Source organism: Vicia villosa, linkage group LG1 (genome assembly GCF_029867415.1).
Source record: "Vicia villosa cultivar HV-30 ecotype Madison, WI linkage group LG1, Vvil1.0, whole genome shotgun sequence".
In the NCBI taxonomy this organism is placed as follows: Eukaryota; Viridiplantae; Streptophyta; class Magnoliopsida; order Fabales; family Fabaceae; genus Vicia; species Vicia villosa.
This window is the reverse complement of record NC_081180.1, coordinates 43,353,114-43,377,656: the sequence shown is the minus strand read 5'-3', so window position 1 is coordinate 43,377,656 and position 24,543 is coordinate 43,353,114. Positions and strand designations below refer to the sequence as shown.

General features: G+C 36.8%; 1 long non-coding RNA gene across 1 annotated transcript; it reads left to right on the top strand.

The window, feature by feature from the left end:
- Positions 1-524: 524 nt before the first annotated feature.
- Positions 525-24,199, top strand: LOC131635772 (uncharacterized). Its single transcript, XR_009293866.1, has 3 exons — positions 525-4,098; positions 12,101-12,672; positions 23,773-24,199. It is a non-coding gene; the product is annotated as an uncharacterized LOC131635772 (long non-coding RNA).
- Positions 24,200-24,543: the final 344 nt, after the last annotated feature.

Genomic DNA, 24,543 nt, shown 5'->3' with positions numbered 1-24,543 from the left:
TACTATTAAATTGTTATATTTTAAATAGCAAAATGATGATCGATGATTCATACACTTTCAATTGGCTTTTCATTTTGAATAAGTCATATAGCACAATTGGTAAGTAAGTAGGGTTTGCAAGTGCAGGATCTTGGGTTCGAATCTCACTCCTAACATTTTTTCCTTTTTGCTTCTAACTTTAGTTTTAATTATATTTTCATTTTATATCCAAAAATCACAAAAAAGGCATTTTTATAATTTTAATATTTAATTTTTCGTTTTTATTTTAGGTTTTTTTTAAAATAATAATTTTTAATTCAGTTTATGCATATTTTATCAAAAAGAGTCCAAAAATCCCAAAAAAAGAATTAAATCTTTTCCATTTTTGTCATAGTTGTTTCTTATTGGTCATATTGTGTCATGCTAACCTTTGATTGGTCCAAATAGTGTCAGCTTTTTCATAAAAAAAAATCATGATATTATTTGATTGATTATTGGTTAATACTAATATTTTTTTTCCTTTTATGTTAACCTAATATTATAATATAAATAGGTTCTAAATGTTACACCTTGGGGGGCGGCCACTTTTCTAACCATTATTCTCTGTCACCGTAAACAATTTCCAGCTTCTCCCTAACACTAATTTTCGCAAACCAACAAAACTTCCAACCTTAACCCTTATTTTCACGTACATACAATGTTCTTCTATCTTTCTCATTAACCGATTCATTCACACAAAATACACAATCATCCAAAAAAAAAAACATCATATTTTCCTCACCCACACGCGCAACTGTACAAATCACCATGAACAAAACTTTAAACCATACAGTTCCACCATTCATAACCTTGTGCATGTTCCAAACTAATGCACATAATCAATTTTTTCCCTTTTTTTAGTTTTCATTTGCAGGTTGAAATTAAAGAAGAGATTCAAACACGTCACAACAACCCCGACCGCTCAGCAACAACCCGCCTCAAACCACAGACGCGCGATCACCGCATCGGACGCCGACTCCCCTTCTGTTTCGGTAGCTTTTTCATCTCTGTTTGTATTATTTCAAGCTTGCATTGAATAACATGTATATGTGTTGAATTGAGTAGAAGCTAGGTTGATTTCCGTATGATTGAATATTGTTGGATTAACTTTTATTTTGTCTTTGATGTATTAGATCTATAAATTGGTAAAGAGTTTGTAAAAACTGACGTGATATTTGGGTTTAGAATAGATGTTTATGTAGGGGTAAGGTTCATGAGTTTCTAAAAAAAAAACATGGTTCAAAGTGAAACAAAAATGGAGTCTTTGTTCTTGGTAAGAAGAAGAACATGAGAGAGTTGTTTCTATATTGTGTTGTTCTTTTTTTTACTATCAATTTGCCATGTGTTACGATCTCGTTGGTTATTTGTCTAAACTTGAAAAGTCAAAATCATTAACTTGCTTCTACTAATAACCAGGTTTTACTTTGTATCTTTATTCATCATGTAATATTTTTTTTATATATATAATAATAGTGACATAGTTTGTTTGGTTGAGAAAAACTAGGGGAGTTATCAGAAACCATGGGCGCCCCATATAGTCTTTAGTTCTCTATTTGTTTTTTTATTTTTATTTTTTTTATTTATTATTTATATTCTTTTTTAATTATTATTATATTTTAATTAATTTTTATTGTAAAAAGAACTAGGATTAATATTTCATTGGGAGTTTGGGCTTACGTTCCTATTTTAATTTTTTTTTTCTAACTCACACCTATTCTCTACTTTTTAACTTTTATTTATTTTATTTAGTGTATTTTTTTTAAAATAATGATGTTGATTTCTTATTATAAAAACACCGAAAATATTTATTTATTTTAGTTTAATTTCTCACATTATTGAAAAAAACAAAAAATGTTATTCATTTATTTTTTCCTCTTTGGATGGTTAGTTTTATATTTTTTCTTTTGATAATTGTAATTAATATTTACAAGTAATTTTTGTCATTTTATTCACGCATCGTTGTATATATCTGTACTAACACTCTGTTGATTTTTTGCGAGACATTGTTATCAAGGCATTGGACATAGACACTTGCAATTTTATTTTTATTCCTATTTGGGTTTGTAATTATTTTTTATCCCCATTTTTTGGTTATGTAACCCCCACCCCGAAGCGATGTAATAGCGTAGGACTCTATTTTTCTGCTTTTAATTTCTGCACTATATTGAACTGCTATATTAACTGTTGAATGTATGTTTAGGATTGTATGGCAAGATAATTAATCAATCGTAGCTAACCTAACTCAAGATAAAAAAATAACTGAATCTAACACACTTGCACGCACTCACCCCTAGGGTACGCTCCTCTTTGTTGCCTTCGAATAATGGTCACGCCCCTCGAGCGTAGGGGTACTCTTAGCAAAGACTCTTGTCAAATAAATCGTCATCGTCCCTTCGATAAAAAGATCATAAGTCCCTCGATGACCCTTCGATGTTGCCTAAAATCTATGATCTTGTCCCTCGAGTTGCTTTCGATAAATGATGATAGTCCCTTCGAATTGCTAAGGTATCTCTACTGGTTGCCTTTATGACCATTCATATCTCATAGGACTTCCTACCCTCTTTATGGTATGGATAGCCCCTATGACGATTCGATGACCCTTCGATGACCCGCACGTCCAATATAACAGGGACTACCTACTCCCATATAGTATGGATAGTCCTGGGAACTGTAAAAATTATAGAAAAAGACCAATTAATTAGGGTAGTTTTCTTAACCTGCCTAGCTCAATAAAAAACATCTTCCCAATATCATTTCAAAAACTAAGGCTATGCATTTACGCTAAAGTCCTTATGCCTCTTTCAAAACAAACAAACAATATGAGCTAAGCAAGTTAAGAGCCCGTAGATAACTACGGATGAAAAGGGTGCTTGCACCTTCCCTTTTCATAACTTACCCCCCGAGCCCGTTTCTTTTCAAAAAGGTCTTTTTCTGTACTTTTTACCTTTCCTAACATTGAAAAAAATAAAAGTCGGTGGCGACTCATGCTCACCGCAACATTGGTTGCTATAAAAATAAAAGTCAGTTCACCGAGTTACAGTTTGCACAACACTACTCCCAGATCCCATGTAGCGAGCCTCTTGCGCAACACGCTACAGCCTCACGTATCAGCCAGTAGATCTACCTTGAACCCAGATCTAAAGGACCAGAACGCAAGTGCACCATGTGTACCCCCAGGCTGCATACACGCAGGATCATGAGCTGAGTTCCCTACTTTTATTTTTATTTTTTTACTCAATAATTATGTTTTATATTGTGTTTAATTTATTTTACTTAATAAAATATCTTTTAAACATCCTTTTAAATAAAACTTCTAAAAATATCCATGAGGATTAGACGATTTAATCGAAAACTTTATTTTGCCGATTTAATTAATTAGGTTGAAAAACCAATAATTAATTGGTCTTTTTTATTTATTCTATCAATCATGGTTAACTTGTATCCTAATCAGGGTTCGCGAGAATGTTGCCTTACACTAAAAATATTTTCTTTTGTGCAATTTTTTCAGGGTTAGCAACAGGGTTTTCTCCGATTACGCGCCTCGCCTTTCACGAAGCTAAGTCCCGACTCTATTTCATTATTTATTCCTTATTTGCATTATAAAATGGTTATTCGGTAAAAAAACCTCAAAAGTCAATGGACTCTTTTGCACTCACGTATTTTGTTTCTTTTGCCAATTTTTTAGGATTCACCCCGAGGCTACCTCTGACTGTCAACTTTCATCAAAACAAAAGCTAAGTCCTATTTCGTATTTATTTTAAATAATCGTTCTGTTTTATTTTGTTTTTTATCAAATTAGGATTAAATTTAATTGCCATTGAATTAGCCATACACTCACTGCTTCCTATTATTTTGTATCAATTCTCAGGTGATCAGAGTCAACACTTCATACTCGAGGCAAACCTTTGCCCATCAACCTTCCAATCGAAGCTAAGTATTTTTACCCTTTTTTCGTATTTTTACTTTTGTTGATTAGGGTTAACCCTGTTTATGGCTGAACTGATAATGCACTCATAAATGCCCGTTTCCTATTTTTCCCGCCTTTTCAGGGTTTGTCAATTGCCAAAGCGTCGAGCATGGGTAACCCTAAACCCTAATCTTTTATTTTTCTGTTTAATTATTACTTATGTCAAACCCTATTAAGGGATCCGCTGGTTACAATTTCCCTCCCCCATATTACTGTTTCTTGCCTTATATTATCTGCGTGGTTAGTAAAATAGGGAGTGGCAACCATGATTTGAATTTAGAATCACTAATTTACAAGATAATATAATTGAATATAATCACGTGATTGGTGCACACACGCACGCTTTTGGGTAACCTCTCTCTGTTGCCTTGTTGCCTGTTGCCTTGTGTTTTTTGCAGAATAAGCCAAGTCCCTCGAATACGAGGATACCTCAGCCATGTTGCCTCGATAAAAAGGTCACGACCCTAAATGATGCTGCCTTCGATACACAAATGACCTCGACCCTCGGAAGTTGCCTACGGAAAAAGGCTGAGGTATCTTCTGGTTGCCTAACGAAAAATGGCTTATTCTGATCCTTGCCTTAGATTACCTGCCCCTCTATGGCATGGGACAGTCTTATGGCAAAGGATGCTTCGATGACCCTTCTACCTCCAAACGAAAGGCTTCCTGCCCTCTTATGGCAAGGATAGACCCTTTCATTCTGAAAGGCTAAAAAGAGACCTATCATCTGAGTTTAAGGTAATTGCCCCTAATTGCCTTGCAATGCTCAAACTTTCATTATATTCTTTCTCATAATTTTTCAAAAGGGCAACGCTCATTTACGAGCTAAAGTCCCTATCTCTTTCATCTACATTTTCTAAACAAACGAGCAAGCAAAGCAATTAAGAGCCCATGGAAAACCATGGATGCAAAGGGTTCCTTACACCTTCCCTTTGCATAAATTACCCCCCGAACTTAGATTTCTTTTAAAAGGTTTTTTTCTGTTTCTTTTTGCCTTTCCGAATATTGTTTGGATAAAATAAAAGTCGGTGGCGACTCTTGCTTACCGCGACATTCCAAGTAATAAAAAGTCAGTTCACCGTATTACAGAACTGGCGACTCTGCTGGGGACTTTTTCGATTAAGAGGGGTTACCTTAAAAGTTTAGGATTCACTTAAATGTTTTCTATTGTTTGTTTTGCTTGCTTTACTTTTGCAGGGCTGTTTTGGGTATTCTGTTGTGTGAAAGGTCCTACACCCGGATCTAGTGTACCTTAAGTATGTGGCATGAGATCAGGGAGACTGTACGACATGTATCGTTATGGTTGAACTGGTGGCCACCGTTAGTGCGACGCTTTGGTTTGTCCTGATGGCCCTTGAATTTGATCGAGGAGACATTTGGCTACCGCGTGGTGTCATGAGCACTAATTCGCCTTTAGAACCTTAGTTGAACTTGACTTTGGCTTATAAGAAGTAGCGAGATGGCTGGCTTCGGATTCCTGACTGAAGCCGGTTGATACTCGATGCTACACTCATTGAGATTGGACTCAAGGGATGCTTTTGGCTGGCCGATTGAGTGCTATGTTGAGACAATGCCCACGAGAAAGATCAGGGATATGAGCACCATAGAACCTGGTTACTTTTTAGGACAGGATGAACCAACTAAACGAAAGGAAGAAGGGTACATACCTCTGGACCACGTGCAAGCCTTACCATAAGACAAAACTGTGTGACTTGTGTGACTTGCGTGACTTGTTGGTGTTTGCTACTAACCTTCGTTTCCTTGCAGGTTTTGTTAAAAGGACTTGTTTGTCCTTACTACCCCACACTATGCCTAATGAACCGCATTCGCATAACATCCATGACATCATGACATTAAAAGCATAACATGATTTAACTAACCCTTTCAAGGATCTTAGGAATTTAGGGCGCACAATTTCAGGTGCTCTTATCAAAGACTGATCTCCCATCAAGGGGAAAGAGGATTTATTTCCCTCTGACCACGTACCTTCCAATTCAAAGACACAGTACCAATCAAGGGGCAAGAGGATTTATTTTCCTCTAGCCATGCATGTTCAAATTCAGAAGTATCCCGAATCAGAGGCGATGACCCACTCGATATGGTCGACCAACTGGTCAGACAAATACCATCAACAAATCAACCCCAATCAAATGAACATTCTGGAAGCTCGAACCCCGGACATTCTGAAAGTTCCAATCAGATGAACATTCTAGAAGCTTGACCCCCAGACTTCTGAAACATTCCAATCAGATATACATTTCGGAAGCTTGACCCCCAGACTTCTGAAACATTCCAAACAGACATACATTCCGGAAGCTCGAACCCCGGATACTCTGAATCTCTACACCAGTTCCACAACAACGAAATAAGTCAGATGCACCTAAGTGTCAATTCACCTAGATCAATGTGTCACTGACTCAAGCATTACAACTTCTGTTGAAGATACAATTGATTACTATGAGGGACCCTCCTAAGAATTCTAACACCTCCATTCCTGGCTATAAACTCAATGTGAGGTGAGCGTACCATTCCAACATTTCTGGACATTACACAAACAATTGCTAGACATTGGAGAATAAGATTCCAGATCTGAACAATGAAGGGGAGGTCAAATTCAACCCTCCTGAAAACTCCTGTGGTGATCACCGCTCCTATGCCTAGTCATGACAAGACTGATTGACGTCTATACGGACAAACTTTTGGATCATTAGATCTACTTTCGTTTGCAAGTCTCCTTTCTGTTTGTTTAAACATTTGACTCATGATAGACATTATCTGTTTTAATAATCATCATCAGTACATTGCATATGCTTGTCTTGTATAAATTATTTCGCTATCACTCATTTTAAATTATGTCTTTACTTTGCATATGTTTTGTGAGATTCAACTCCTGCTAAGCTGTAAGCCTCTTGAGGGAGGATGACGAAAATGATACTGCAACCTCATACAATATGCTTTCGAACAGACTATGTTGACGATGTACAGGCATTGTTTCAATTCCTAAACAGTGGAGATATAAGGATGATAATCCCTCGTCAACCCCTTTGAGCCTAAGAAATAGAAGTTTCTTTCTTGTACTAATTAAAACCCTTGATCATAACCTGGGGCAGGGTAGTTCTCAGTTAATTTGGCTGTGCATTCTATTTTAAGAGAATCATTCAGTACATCTTTCAATAAAGGTTTCAATCACAAGCGTTCATTCGCACACATCAAAGAAATGTTGGAGACGTCAATCAAAAGCCAATGATGGTTCATCAATCATTAAGCAAGGCAGACAATATCTCTCAAAAAGAAAAAAAACGAAAAAACATATATACAAAGAAAAGCCTGCTAAGTCAAAAATCAAAAAGATGACTTAGGCAAAAATCAAGGCATCCCGCTGACTGTAAGCTCAAAATAGACAGTTCAGGCAAAAGTTAGGGATATCAAAAAGATGAAAAAAGAGAAGTCAATAAATTCCTGAACAACACAATGTTGTGACTGCCAAAAGGAAGAAGCGACTGCCATCTCAAAAGCTTTCCTTGCTTGTGAACCATCATCATTATCCAAGGTGCAAATCCAAAAGTCTCTTGGAACCTGAATGCACAAGTTGAATTAACTGAGCTTAGGATCAAAGATCATCACGAAGAGGGTGGGTACAATCAATTTTTGAGCCTTTATCCTTCGTTTCTTAAACCGTGAACCAAGCCACGTTACAACCCTTAAAAGTCCTAACTGAAGCATGGTTAGTTCGAAAGCATACTGTCACAAAAAAGGTATCCTGACTCCTTAAGGTTTACCGCAGATGCTGAGTTGACACTTCGTTTTTTTACAAACATCACGTTTTTATAAACATCATGCTTTTACATATCCAATTTTAATGTTTTTCAACAAACTCAAGACAAACGTATGCAGTGCATCTCATAAATACATTATTAAACATATTCTGCTACATAATTTCAAATGTTAGCAACAGAAAGAATTTGCACAGGGTACAACTAATGATTGAAAGTTATCCCGACAGACAAAATTACTCCAAGGAAGCCCTGTCTCTTACGTATACAAGGGGCATGACATGTTTTCGTCCAATCAATCTGGGGCAATCAAGTCAAGATTCTGAGAATCTCTCATGGATGCTCGAACAATCAGGGGCATGCATCCAAGTATATCTAAAACTACTCCCCAATCAACGTGAGATATTGTCATGAGCCTATGATTACTGGGGGCATATCGCCCATAGTGAACATCTCATAAAGTCCTCGCGAGGCGAATCTTTCCAAAGTTCTTGCTAACTGGGGCAAATCTATGCAAGTCCAAATTCAACATCTTGATCAATACTCAGTGGCGTGTCCTGAACCAAGTAGTAAGTTACTATGATACTGGGGCAACTTTCAAGACACCCATGTCTCCCCACAGAGCCAGGTTCACAAAACCACCTCCCCGCAGAGTAATCATTAAGAAGACATCTTTAAACATATTCGTCTCAACAAAGACATGACTCCCCAACAGAGTTTACATCTTCCGCATTACCGATCATCCAATATGTTGCTCTTCTCCAACATGGTTTATCTCTAAAAACAGGGTACATCAAACTACTAATCATCCCCAAGTAGAAACCATAAATCACCAGCTGAGCATCTTCAAGACAAGATCCGACAATAAAATCACAAGGATATAGAGATTTATTTTCTCAAATCAGGACAACATAAATCATATTCGCATATCATATGTCATGAACATATTCATACATTGCATACATCACTTCATGCAAGTTTCTCATTTAATTTGAGAATCCCATCTCATTCATTACATGCATCATGACATTGCATACTTTGTTTTCAGGTTCCGCCTCGACAATCATTCCTCTCAGATATAATCAAGCTGGAGATTCAGTCTGACAAGCCTTTTTACATTCCAAAACTTCGTCAAATAACTCATCAACCCTAACAAACAAACATTCTCTATCAGATATGGTCTAATATATGACCCGTTCCGGTATTCTTAATCAGATATGGTCTAATATACGACCCGTTCCGGTATTTTTAGTCAGATATGGTCTAAATGAATGACTCGTTCTGGCATTATCCATCAGATATGGTCTAATATATGACCCGTTCCGGTATTCTTAATCAGATATGGTCTAATATATGACCCGTTCCGGTATTCTTAATCAGATATGGTCTAATATATGACCCGTTCCGGTATTTTTAGTCAAATATGGTCTAAATATATGACTCGTTCTGGCATTATCCATCAGATATGGTCTAATATATGACCCGTTCCGGTATTCTTAATCAGATATGGTCTAATATACGACCCGTTCCGGTATTTTTAGTCAGATATGGTCTAAATGTATGACTCGTTCTGGCATTATCCATCAGATATGGTTTAATGTATGACTCGTTCTAGTATTCACCCTCAGATATGGTTTAATGAATAACTCGTTCTGATATCCCTCCTCAGATATGGTCTAATATATGGTCTAAATGTATGACCCGTTTCTCTCATCACGAACAACGCTAACACGATCAATCTCTAACAAATACTTCTCAAACACTCCAAACCGAATCTAATGTATGATTTGCTGGATGGCATCTACAAGCCCATCTCCGACAAAAAGTCCCTACTGCAAATAGGGCAAATTTCTTGGTATTCTAGTGTTCAATCATCTTCCACCTTCAGATACCGAATGGCATACAAACCACTCTACATCTTCAGGTTTAAGATAATTGAACAGGGGCAGCTGTCATACCCCAAAATTTGCCCATACATTTTTCTCCTATTCAAATTCAAACCAAAGCACAAAGCTTCAAAACACACTCTCCTATACAAAGGCTCTGAGTTAGGGTTTGGTTCATTCAAAGGAAAATCACTGAATCAATGGCTCAAGATGATTCCATAGGGTCACCAACATCCCAAAGAATCTCCATATAAAGTTTCAAGTCAAACAGAGCAAATTTAGTCCCTCAAATCCTGATTAGGTCAACAGTCGACTCTCAAGGGCAAAACAGTCATTTCAAGTCAATATATAGTCAAAACTCAAGATATTTGGTCAACAACATCCTCATAACCCTAAAATCATCATTTGATCAAGGGTTGATCATGATGATGCAAGGAAAGATCAGAGAAGTCAAAAGTCAAGAGTTACTATTTTGGGCATGAACTAAAAAAGTCAACCAAGCTTTGAAAATTCACCAAATATTCATACTTCATCAGAAAAATTCCCACCAAAGCTCATTTTGAAGGGAATTCATTCCTCTATCCAATGGCCCAAGAATCAAAGCTCATAGGTCAATAATCTAAGAGATATGGCTTCATACATTATAGGTCCTTTTCAAAAGTCAACAAAAAGACATTTTTTTTCAAAAAAGGCATAAAATGAGAATGGAAAAGAATTTTGATATGAGACCAAAGACACCGGTTAGAGGACTCTCTGAGGTTTCTAAAAAATCCTAGAACACCTCCATACCTCACAAATTGAGAGAGATAGGCCTTGTCAAAGTTGGACTATTTTGGAGGGAAAATGTGAAAGGATTTTGAAATTCTTGCTATTGGGCCTATATTTTTAGGATCCAAACTTGTTCCTTATAACATTGAGGGCCCATAAAATGATTCCCACGAAAATTTGGCTTTTACTTGATTTTATGTGAATTTTTTATCATTTAAAGATGATAATTAATTTATGAAAATCATAAAAAATCAAATATCTCACAAAAAGCCAATTCCCAATCATCATCAATGATTAGATACTCAATATTTCAATAACAGATCAGTGACAAAAATGGATTGAGAAAAAAGATTGATATTGGCTTAATTTGGAAACATATTTCACCATATTTTCCAAAAAAGATTGTTAACAAAGATTTGATTGGATTTTGCCAAGTTTATTCAACCCTAAATGCATTCCTATAAGTACCTAACAGTCACAAAAACCTAGGGGAGGGGAATTCGGCAGCAAGAGGGGGTTTTGAAGCTCTCGAAAGTTCAAGAAATTGCAAAATCTTTGTTGTGGTTACAGATCAATTCAGAGAGTTTTGAAGATCCAAGAACATTCCTGAAGCGTGGCTGAACGTTTTGCAATCGTATTCGTGCACTGAGACATCAAGAATCGTCACCAATTCTGTTCGGTTTGACCACTTTTATCCAATTCCGATTTCGACTTTTCACGCATTATAAATTGAATTTGATGGCATATTTGTGTTTAGATCAATGCTTATGATGTTTCTGGAGATTGAATTTGATTTTGATGCTGGTTTGAAAGAGTCACCATGGCTAGGGTTTAGAAGCTCCGAGTTAGGGGTTTTTATTCTAGGTCGAATTGACTTAAATTGATGTTACTTCCATGTTCAGGAAACCAAAACGAATTGATCCATGGACTCCGTTTTTATTTGTGTTGCTTGCATAATGTTTTATGAGTTTGCAGGGCTAAGGAAACGTGTGAAAAACGTTGCCAAAAGGATCCATGTGTTGCAGAAAAAAATCATCACGAAGAGGAAGAAGACCAGGCGCGGTTTCATATTTTAAATTTTATAATTTTTCTTTATCTTAATTATGCTGGGAAGCTTTGACAATTAAAATGCATGGCTCAGTTGGCAACGAAGGAGAAAGCTGGTCACCGGAGGAACGCGGGTTCAATCCTCAGCGTGATCTTTCTATTTTATTTATTTGTTTGCACAACACTACTCCCAGATCCCATGTAGCGAGCCTCTTGCGCAACACGCTACAGCCTCACGTATCAGCCAGTAGATCTACCTTGAACCCAGATCTAAAGGACCAGAACGCAAGTGCACCATGTGTACCCCCAGGCTGCATACACGCAGGATCATGAGCTGAGTTCCCTACTTTTATTTTTATTTTTTTACTCAATAATTATGTTTTATATTGTGTTTAATTTATTTTACTTAATAAAATATCTTTTAAACTTCCTTTTAAATAAAACTTCTAAAAATATCCATGAGGATTAGACGATTTAATCGAAAACTTTATTTTGCCGATTTAATTAATTAGGTTGAAAAACCAATAATTAATTGGTCTTTTTTATTTATTCTATCAACCATGGTTAACTTGTATCCTAATCAGGGTTCGCGAGAATGTTGCCTTACACTAAAAATATTTTCTTTTGTGCAATTTTTTCAGGGTTAGCAACAGGGTTTTCTCCGATTACGCGCCTCGCCTTTCACGAAGCTAAGTCCCGACTCTATTTCATTATTTATTCCTTATTTGCATTATAAAATGGTTATTCGGTAAAAAAACCTCAAAAGTCAATGGACTCTTTTGCACTCACGTATTTTGTTTCTTTTGCCAATTTTTTAGGATTCACCCCGAGGCTACCTCTGACTGTCAACTTTCATCAAAACAAAAGCTAAGTCCTATTTCGTATTTATTTTAAATAATCGTTCTGTTTTATTTTGTTTTTTATCAAATTAGGATTAAATTTAATTGCCATTGAATTAGCCATACACTCACTGCTTCCTATTATTTTGTATCAATTCTCAGGTGATCAGAGTCAACACTTCATACTCGAGGCAAACCTTTGCCCATCAACCTTCCAATCGAAGCTAAGTATTTTTACCCTTTTTTCGTATTTTTACTTTTGTTGATTAGGGTTAACCCTGTTTATGGCTGAACTGATAATGCACTCATAAATGCCCGTTTCCTATTTTTCCCGCCTTTTCAGGGTTTGTCAATTGCCAAAGCGTCGAGCATGGGTAACCCTAAACCCTAACCTTTTATTTTTCTGTTTAATTATTACTTATGTCAAACCCTATTAAGGGATCCGCTGGTTACAATTTCCCTCCCCCATATTACTGTTTCTTGCCTTATATTATCTGCGTGGTTAGTAAAATAGGGAGTGGCAACCATGATTTGAATTTAGAATCACTAATTTACAAGATAATATAATTGAATATAATCACGTGATTGGTGCACACACGCACGCTTTTGGGTAACCTCTCTCTGTTGCCTTGTTGCCTGTTGCCTTGTGTTTTTTGCAGAATAAGCCAAGTCCCTCGAATACGAGGATACCTCAGCCATGTTGCCTCGATAAAAAGGTCACGACCCTAAATGATGCTGCCTTCGATACACAAATGACCTCGACCCTCGGAAGTTGCCTACGGAAAAAGGCTGAGGTATCTTCTGGTTGCCTAACGAAAAATGGCTTATTCTGATCCTTGCCTTAGATTACCTGCCCCTCTATGGCATGGGACAGTCTTATGGCAAAGGATGCTTCGATGACCCTTCTACCTCCAAACGAAAGGCTTCCTGCCCTCTTATGGCAAGGATAGACCCTTTCATTCTGAAAGGCTAAAAAGAGACCTATCATCTGAGTTTAAGGTAATTGCCCCTAATTGCCTTGCAATGCTCAAACTTTCATTATATTCTTTCTCATAATTTTTCAAAAGGGCAACGCTCATTTACGAGCTAAAGTCCCTATCTCTTTCATCTACATTTTCTAAAAAAACGAGCAAGCAAAGCAATTAAGAGCCCATGGAAAACCATGGATGCAAAGGGTTCCTTACACCTTCCCTTTGCATAAATTACCCCCCGAACTTAGATTTCTTTTAAAAGGTTTTTTTCTGTTTCTTTTTGCCTTTCCGAATATTGTTTGGATAAAATAAAAGTCGGTGGCGACTCTTGCTTACCGCGACATTCCAAGTAATAAAAAGTCAGTTCACCGTATTACAAGATCAATGTGCAAGAGTTCTAATGTCCTTGAGGTAGAAACAACATTCTTGGACTTGAATGCAGGTTTGGAGAACTTGCCCTTCTGACATGCTTCACAAAGAGCATCTGATTTGAATTTCAGATTAGGGAGTCCTCTGATAAGATCCAGTTTGTTAATCTGAGAAATCTTTCTCAAACTAGCATGGCCTAATCTTCTGTGCCAGACCCACTGCTCTTCAGAAACAGACATAAGACAAGTCACCTTCTGACTCAAAAGATCTTGCAGATCTGTCTTATAAATGTTGTTCTTCCTCTTGCCGGTAAATAGGATTGAGCCATCCTTCTGATTTACAGCCTTGCAAGACTTTTGATTAAAGATTATATCATAACCATTGTCACTCAATTGACTGATAGATAAGAGGTTATGTGTTAATCCTTCTACAAGAAGTACATTTGAAATGGAGGGAGAGTTACCAGACTTTATAGTTCCAGAGCCAATTATCTTGCCCTTCTGATCTCCTCCAAACTTGACTTCTCCTCCAGACTTAAGCACCAGGTCTTGGAACATAGACCTTCTTCCTGTCATGTGTCGTGAGCATCCAGAGTCCAAGTACCATGACATGTTGTGCTTTGTCCTTTTTGCAGCCAAGGATATCTCTTCAGAATCTGATTCTGATGAAGATTCTGATCCGTCATCTTCTGTCGCCATCAGCGCACAGTTAGCCTGCTCATCTTCAGAGTCTGAATCATCTTCTGACTCATCCCAGGTTGCCATAAGACCTTTCTTCTTATGAAACTTCTTCTTGGGATTTTCTTTCAGAAGTTTTGGACACTCATTCTTGTAATGTCCAGGCTCATTGCATTCATAGCAGACAGCCTTTTTCTTGTCAGATCTTCTGTCATCAGAAGATTCTCCACGTTCAAATTTCTTTGAACTTCTGACGCCTCTGAACTTCCTTTGCTTGTTCTTCCAGAGTTGATTTAGCCTTCTGGAGATCAAGGACAGTTCATCTTCTTCTTCAGATTCTGATTCTTCAGAATCTTCTTCTCTAGCCTGAAAAGCGTTAGTGCATTTCTTGATATTGGATTTTAATGCAATGGACTTACCTTTCTTTTGAGGCTCGTTTGCGTCCAGCTCGATTTCATGGCTTCTCAAGGCACTGATAAGCTCTTCCAAAGAGACTTCATTCAGATTCTTGGCAATCTTGAATGCAGTCACCATTGGGCCCCATCTTCTGGGCAAACTTCTGATGATCTTCTTTACATGATCAGCCTTGGTGTAGCCTTTGTCAAGAACTCTCAATCCAGCAGTCAAAGTTTGAAATCTTGAAAACATCTTTTCAATGTCTTCATCATCCTCCATCTTGAAGGCTTCATATTTCTGGATTAGAGCAAGAGCTTTAGTCTCCTTGACTTGATCATTTCCTTCATGAGTCATTTTCAAGGACTCATATATGTCATAGGCCGTTTCCCTGTTAGATATCTTCTCATACTCAGCGTGAGAGATAGCATTCAGCAAAACAGTTCTGCATTTATGATGATTCCTGAAAAGCTTCTTCTGATCATCGCTCATTTCTTGCCTTGTCAGCTTTACGCCACTGGCTTTTACCGGATGTTTGTAACCATCCATCAGAAGATCCCATAGATCACCATCTAGACCAAGAAAGTAACTTTCCAGTTTATCTTTCCAGTATTCAAAGTTTTCACCATCAAATACCGGCGGTCTAGTATAACCATTGTTACCGTTGTGTTGCTCAGCAGAGCCAGATGTAGATGGAGTTGGATTTGCTTGAGATTCACCAGCCATCTTTTACTGAAGCGTTTTTCTCTTCCTGAATCTTTTCTAAACACGGTTAAGTGTTTGCACCTTAGAACCGGCGCTCTGATACCAATTGAAGGATAGAAAAACACTTAGAAAGGGGGGGTTTGAATAAGTGTAGCTTTAAAAACTAGACTGATAAAAATAAATTGCACAGTTATTTTTATCCTGGTTCGTTGTTAACTAAACTACTCCAGTCCACCCCCGCAGAGATGATTTACCTTAACTGAGGATTTAATCCACTAATCGCACGGATTACAATGGTTTTCCACTTAGTCCGCGACTAAGTCTTCTAGAGTATCCTGATCACAACCTGATCACTCCAGGAACAACTGCTTAGACACAAGCTAAGACTTTCTTAGAGTATCCTGACCACCACGTGATCACTCTAATTACAACTGCTTAGACACAAGCTAAGACTTCCTAGAGTATCCTGATCAACACTTGATCACTCTAGTTCCTTACAACTTAATGTAATCTATTCTAAGAGTATTACACTTGCTTCTTAAAAGCTATAATCACAAACTGTGATATTTCTCTTAACGTTTAAGCTTAATCTCACTAATATATTACAACAGCAATGTAGTGAGCTTTGATGAAGATGAAGATTCTGAGCTTTGAGTAGAACAGAGTTTCAGCAAGTTAATATGAGTTGTTTTTGTTCAGAATCGTTGTTGTTAACTTTGCTTCTCATCAGAACTTCATATATATATAGGCGTTGGAGAAGATGACCGTTGAGTGCATTTAATGCTTTGCGTGTTCCGTACAGCATCACATTTAATGTTATACGCTTTTGTCAACTACCTCGAGCCTTGTTCACGCTGTGTCTACTGACGTTGCCTTTAATAGCTTCTAACGTTCCTTTTGTCAGTCAGCGTAGCCTGCCACTTGTACTTTCTTCTGATCTGATGTTTGTGAATACAACGTTTGAATATCATCAGAGTCAAACAGCTTGGTGCAAAGCATCTTCTGATCTTCTGACCTTGAAGTGCTTCTGAGCGTGATACCATCAGAACTTCAGTGCTTCTGATCTCATGTTCTTCTGATGCTTCCATAGACCCATGTTCTGATTCTGCTTCGACCATCTTCTGATGTCTTGCCAGACCATGTTCTGATGTTGCATGCTGAACCTTTTGAGACAAAGCTTCTGAGCGCTGAATTATGCATACTCTTTATATATTTCCTGAAAAGGAAATTGCATTTGATTAGAGTACCATATTATCTTAAGCAAAATTCATATTATTGTTATCATCAAAACTAAGATAATTGATCAGAACAAATCTTGTTCTAACAATCTCCCCCTTTTTGATGATGACAAAAACATATATAAATGATATGAATTTGCGATCAGAAAGAGCAGACGGCAAAAGACAAATTACACAGCTATAGCATAAGCATGTGAATATGTCTCCCCCTGAGATTAACAATCTCCCCCTGAGATAAATAATCTCCCCCTGAAATAAATACTCGAAGAACTTTAATAAAAGACTTCCCTAATTATTTCGGTAGAGACGATCACATAAGCTTCTGTCTTCAGAGAATTCATAGCTTCTGACTTCTGCTTCCATTGGACAGCTTCAGAACTTGAATTTCTTTAGATCCTTAGACCACTCACAGCTTCTGATTCCTGCTTCCATTTAGGACAGCTTCAGAACTTGAATTTCTTTGATCTTCAGAACATTCACAACTTCTGATTCCTGCTTCCATCTAGGACAGCTTCAGAACTTGAATTTCTTTGATCTTCAGAACATTCACAGCTTCTGATTTCTGCTTCCATTTAGGACAGCTTCAGAACTTGAGTTTTCTGGATCTTTAGAACATTCACAGCTTCTGATTTCTGCTTCCCTCGGATAGCTTCAGAGCTTTGAATTTCTACCAACATCACTTCATGCTAGATTTGTATCAGAACATTGTTGAATGTACCAGAGCATCATCAGAGCATCTCTACATCCTGAAATGTTACAGAACAAAAACTAAACGACAAAAGTCAGCATGAACGAGTAAGAACATAAAATGTATATTAGAACACATGATATGTATCAGAGCCATATAGGCTAAAATAATGTATCAGAGCAAATAGAATTTTGTCAAAGCAAATAGACAAATTTTGGATCAAATTCTATTATCAGTGCTTCTGATTCTGAAGCTTGACAACACTCAGCTTGCTTCAGTTTCCTCAGCTTGCTTCAGTTTTCATATGCTTATTCTTTTTACAGAATAACGCTTCTTATGGTTTTGCTTTGAAGATTCTCTTCACTTCTTTATACCTGCAAAACACTTAAACCATATATAACTTGCAGTTCTTGTTAGTAAATGTGTGGGAGCTTTACCCAGCAACTGATAGATTAATCAAATCATTTATCATTTATCTTCTCCCCCTTTTTGTCATAACATCAAAAAGAATATTCCAAAAGATTCAGATGTATAAAACGACAAATAAAATCACTGGAATGTAAAAGCAAAGAAACTTTTCATTGATAATCAAAAGATATTACAAAGGTTCTTATGTTTAACAAGATGAGAAACATTCCTAGCAAATACATAAAAAGTCATCCCAAGAGGAAATGACTACAAAAATTAAAAACAAAACCCTAGCAAGACACATTCTGTGTCAACCCATCAAGAATCCCTGTGGTCTTCTTGTCTTTTCAGACTAGAACCTCCACTGTAGGAGAGATTCAAGAGACCAGAGAGGAAGTGAGGGACAGTTCACAGACAGGGAGCTAATGTTGCAAACGGGCTCCAGTGACTCAAGAAGGTCTTCTTCCTTTGGATAAATGTTGATAACAACATTGAAGAAGAGATCTGTCTTGAAAGAGACTTGGAGAGCCATCCCAAGATATGCTTCACATCCGATAACTGAGTAACCCTTCCATCCGTTCTTATTGAGTTGAAAGGATTCATGATGAACGCTAGGTTTGAACTAGGATTTTTTTAAAGAAGAAAAAAAAAACTTTGTTTGAGCAAGAAAGGAAATAGAAGAGAGAGAGAAAAACTTGATGAGGAATGCAAAGGAACGGAGGATTTAAATAGACAAAAAAAAAATGAAAAAGTACTATAGAGAAAATGTAAGAGGGAAGGAGAAGCGTTTGAAGAGTATTTAAAAGAAAATGAAACAAATGATGGATAGCATTTAATGTTACGTGACATGAGGAGAGATAATAAAGACAAATGAGGTGACTAGCACAGTTACCTATGGTCGGCGTCCCTTCAACTGCACGCGCGCTTATCCATGAACAGTAAAGACAGGTTTACCATCCCGAGATAAAACGTTACAGCTGTTTTGCTTTAAAAGAGGTTCTGAATCAACTTAGACAATGAAACGTTAGTAATAACCGAATCATAATTTCTAAAAGATTTTAATCAGAACTTCTGATTAAAAAATAATCCACTTTCATTTCAGAAGATACTCATACATAAGAACTTCTCATCTTCTCATTCTGGGCATAAATCCATACTGATGTTCTTCAGAATGAACTTAAACCTATCTTCAGCCAGGGGTTTTGTAAAGATATCAGCCCATTGATGGTCTGTATCCACAAAGTTTAAAGATAGAACACCCTTCTGAACATAGTCCCTTATGAAATGATGTTTAATCTCAATATGTTTAGCTTTTGAATGAAGAATAGGATTCTTAGATAAACATATAGCAGAAGTATTATCACAGAATATAGGAATGTTACTCTCATATATCTGATAATCTTCTAGCTGACTCTTCATCCAGAGCATCTGTGTACTGCAACCAGCAGCAGGGACATATTCTGCTTCTGTTGTTGATAGAGCAATAGTTGCTTGCTTCTTGCTATACCAGGAGATCAAATGACTTCCAAGAAATTGGCAACTTCCTGAAGTACTCTTTCTTTCAATTCTGTCTCCAGCATAGTCAGCATCGCAGAATCCTACTAAGTTGTATTCTTTAGATTTTCTGTAAACTAAGCCAACATTAGTAGTACCTTTAAGATACCTTAGAATTCTCTTAACAGCAGTTAAATGAGATTCTCTAGGGTCTGATTGGAATCTAGCACACAAACAAACACTGAAAAGAATGTCAGGTCTAGAAGCAGTCAAATATAGAAGAGATTCAATCATACCTCTGTATAACTTCTGATCTACCTTCTTACTTACCTCATCCTTACCTAGGATGCATGTTGGATGCATAGGAGTTTTGGCTTCTTTGCAGTCTAGAAGATTAAACTTCTTCAGAAGTTCCTTCACATACTTGGTTTGGTGAACATACGTTCCTTCTGATGTTTGATTTATTTGTATTCCAAGGAAGTACTTGAGTTCTCCCATCATGCTCATTTCAAACTCAGCCTGCATAGACTCAGCAAACTCCTTTCCAAGTGTAGCATTAGATGTTCCAAAAATAATATCATCTACATATATTTGACAAATTAAAATATCCCTTTTAAAGGTTTTACAAAAGAGAGTAGTGTCCACTTTTCCTCTAGTGAAACCATTATCCAGAAGGAAAGAACTTAAGCGTTCATACCAAGCTCTGGGAGCTTGTTTCAATCCATACAACGATTTCTTTAGTTTAAAAACATGATTAGGAGACATAGAGTCTTCAAAACCAGGAGGTTGATGGACATAAACTTCTTCATCTATATAACCATTTAAGAAGGCACTTTTAACATCCATCTGATAGAGAGTGATGTTATGTTGAGTGGCAAATGAAATTAATAGACGAATAGATTCTAACCTGGCCACTGGTGCAAAGGTTTCTGTATAGTCAATCCCTTCTTGCTGACTGTAACCCTGAGCCACCAGTCTGGCTTTGTTCCTTACCACTTCACCTTTCTCACTGAGCTTGTTTCTGAAGACCCATTTTGTACCGATTATATTGAATCCATCTGGTCTAGGAACAAGATCCCAAACATCATTCCTTGTAAACTGATTCAGTTCTTCTTGCATAGCAATTATCCAGTCTGGATCTTCTAGAGCATGATCAACAGAAGTTGGCTCGATCAAAGATACAAGACCTAATTGACAGTCTGCATTGTTCTTAAGGAATGCTCTTGTTCTGATTGGATCATCCTTCTTTCCAAGAATGACATCTTCTGAATGACCAGAAATAAGTCTGGATGATCTTCTGACAGATGGTTCTTCAGAAATGCTTAGATTCTCCAGAGAAGCTGATACTTGATCTTCAGATTCTTTGCTTCTGAGAAGCTCTGCTTCTGATGCGTTGCTTCTTGGCTCAACAACTTCTGATACATCAATATCACAATCTGCAAAATTATCAAACTGCTTTGGTTTTTCAGAACCAAGCTTATCATCAAACCTGATATTGATTGATTCTTCTACAACCAATGTTTCAGTATTGTATACTCTGTAGCCTTTTGAGCGTTCAGAATATCCAAGAAGGAAACATTTTTGTGCTTTGGAATCAAATTTACCAAGATGATCTTTAGTGTTCAGAATAAAGCATACACATCCAAAAGGATGGAAATATGAAATGTTGGGCTTTCTGTTCTTCCACAATTCATAAGGAGTCTTATTTAGAATAGGTCTGATAGAGATTCTATTCTGAATATAGCATGCAGTGTTTATTGCTTCTGCCCATAAATGCTTAGCCATATTGGTTTCATTGATCATGGTTCTGGCCATTTCTTGTAGAGTCCTATTCTTTCGCTCTACAACTCCATTTTGCTGTGGAGTTCTAGGACAAGAGAAATCATGGGCAATACCATTTTCTTTGAAGAACTTTTCAAAGAATCTGTTCTCAAATTCACCACCATGATCACTTCTGACCTTTATGATTTTACACTCTTTCTCAGATTGAATCTGAGTGCAGAATTCAAAGAACACTGAATGAGACTCATCCTTGTGTTTCAAGAACTTTACCCATGTCCAGCGGCTATAATCATCTACGATGACTAATCCATATTTCTTCCCTCTGACAGATGCTGTTTTTACTGGGCCAAACAGATCTGTCATACCCCAAAATTTGCCCATACATTTTTCTCCTATTCAAATTCAAACCAAAGCACAAAGCTTCAAAACACACTCTCCTATACAAAGGCTCTGAGTTAGGGTTTGGTTCATTCAAAGGAAAATCACTGAATCAATGGCTCAAGATGATTCCATAGGGTCACCAACATCCCAAAGAATCTCCATATAAAGTTTCAAGTCAAACAGAGCAAATTTAGTCCCTCAAATCCTGATTAGGTCAACAGTCGACTCTCAAGGGCAAAACAGTCATTTCAAGTCAATATATAGTCAAAAATCAAGATATTTGGTCAACAACATCCTCATAACCCTAAAATCATCATTTGATCAAGGGTTGATCATGATGATGCAAGGAAAGATCAGAGAAGTCAAAAGTCAAGAGTTACTATTTTGGGCATGAACTAAAAAAGTCAACCAAGCTTTGAAAATTCACCAAATATTCATACTTCATCAGAAAAATTCCCACCAAAGCTCATTTTGAAGGGAATTCATTCCTCTATCCAATGGCCCAAGAATCAAAGCTCATAGGTCAATAATCTAAGAGATATGGCTTCATACATTATAGGTCCTTTTCAAAAGTCAACAAAAAGACATTTTTTTCAAAAAAGGCATAAAATGAGAATGGAAAAGAATTTTGATATGAGACCAAAGACACCGGTTAGAGGACTCTCTGAGGTTTCTAAAAAATCCTAGAACACCTCCATACCTCACAAATTGAGAGAGATAGGCCTTGTCAAAGTTGGACTATTTTGGAGGGAAAATGTGAAAGGATTTTGAAATTCTTGCTATTGGGCCTATATTTTTAGGATCCAAACTTGTTCCTTATAACATTGAGGGCCCATAAAATGATTCCCACGAAAATTTGGCTTTTACTTGATTTTATGTGAATTTTTTATCATTTAAAGATGATAATTAATTTATGAAAATCATAAAAAAATCAAATATCTCACAAAAAGCCAATTCCCAATCATCATCAATGATTAGATACTCAATATTTCAATAACAGATCAGTGACAAAAATGGATTGAGAAAAAAGATTGATATTGGCTTAATTTGGAAACATATTTCACCATATTTTCCAAAAAAGATTGTTAACAAAGATTTGATTGGATTTTGCCAAGTTTATTCAACCCTAAATGCATTCCTATAAGTACCTAACAGTCACAAAAACCTAGGGGAGGGGAATTCGGCAGCAAGAGGGGGTTTTGAAGCTCTCGAAAGTTCAAGAAATTGCAAAATCTTTGTTGTGGTTACAGATCAATTCAGAGAGTTTTGAAGATCCAAGAACATTCCTGAAGCGTGGCTGAACGTTTTGCAATCGTATTCGTGCACTGAGACATCAAGAATCGTCACCAATTCTGTTCGGTTTGACCACTTTTATCCAATTCCGATTTCGACTTTTCACGCATTATAAATTGAATTTGATGGCATATTTGTGTTTAGATCAATGCTTATGATGTTTCTGGAGATTGAATTTGATTTTGATGCTGGTTTGAAAGAGTCCCCATGGCTAGGGTTTAGAAGCTCCGAGTTAGGGGTTTTTATTCTAGGTCGAATTGACTTAAATTGATGTTACTTCCATGTTCAGGAAACCAAAACGAATTGATCCATGGCCTCCGTTTTTATTTGTGTTGCTTGCATAATGTTTTATGAGTTTGCAGGGCTAAGGAAACGTGTGAAAAACGTTGCCAAAAGGATCCATGTGTTGCAGAAAAAAATCATCACGAAGAGGAAGAAGACCAGGCGCGGTTTCATATTTTAAATTTTATAATTTTTCTTTATCTTAATTATGCTGGGAAGCTTTGACAATTAAAATGCATGGCTCAGTTGGCAACGAAGGAGAAAGCTGGTCACCGGAGGAACGCGGGTTCAATCCTCAGCGTGATCTTTCTATTTTATTTATTTGTTTGCACAACACTACTCCCAGATCCCATGTAGCGAGCCTCTTGCGCAACACGCTACAGCCTCACGTATCAGCCAGTAGATCTACCTTGAACCCAGATCTAAAGGACCAGAACGCAAGTGCACCATGTGTACCCCCAGGCTGCATACACGCAGGATCATGAGCTGAGTTCCCTACTTTTATTTTTATTTTTTTACTCAATAATTATGTTTTATATTGTGTTTAATTTATTTTACTTAATAAAATATCTTTTAAACATCCTTTTAAATAAAACTTCTAAAAATATCCATGAGGATTAGACGATTTAATCGAAAACTTTATTTTGCCGATTTAATTAATTAGGTTGAAAAACCAATAATTAATTGGTCTTTTTTATTTATTCTATCAACCATGGTTAACTTGTATCCTAATCAGGGTTCGCGAGAATGTTGCCTTACACTAAAAATATTTTCTTTTGTGCAATTTTTTCAGGGTTAGCAACAGGGTTTTCTCCGATTACGCGCCTCGCCTTTCACGAAGCTAAGTCCCGACTCTATTTCATTATTTATTCCTTATTTGCATTATAAAATGGTTATTCGGTAAAAAAACCTCAAAAGTCAATGGACTCTTTTGCACTCACGTATTTTGTTTCTTTTGCCAATTTTTTAGGATTCACCCCGAGGCTACCTCTGACTGTCAACTTTCATCAAAACAAAAGCTAAGTCCTATTTCGTATTTATTTTAAATAATCGTTCTGTTTTATTTTGTTTTTTATCAAATTAGGATTAAATTTAATTGCCATTGAATTAGCCATACACTCACTGCTTCCTATTATTTTGTATCAATTCTCAGGTGATCAGAGTCAACACTTCATACTCGAGGCAAACCTTTGCCCATCAACCTTCCAATCGAAGCTAAGTATTTTTACCCTTTTTTTCGTATTTTTACTTTTGTTGATTAGGGTTAACTCTGTTTATGGCTGAACTGATAATGCACTCATAAATGCCCGTTTCCTATTTTTCCCGTCTTTTCAGGGTTTGTCAATTGCCAAAGCGTCGAGCATGGGTAACCCTAAACCCTAACCTTTTATTTTTCTGTTTAATTATTACTTATGTCAAACCCTATTAAGGGATCCGCTGGTTACAATTTCCCTCCCCCATATTACTGTTTCTTGCCTTATATTATCTGCGTGGTTAGTAAAATAGGGAGTGGCAACCATGAATTGAATTTAGAATCACTAATTTACAAGATAATATAATTGAA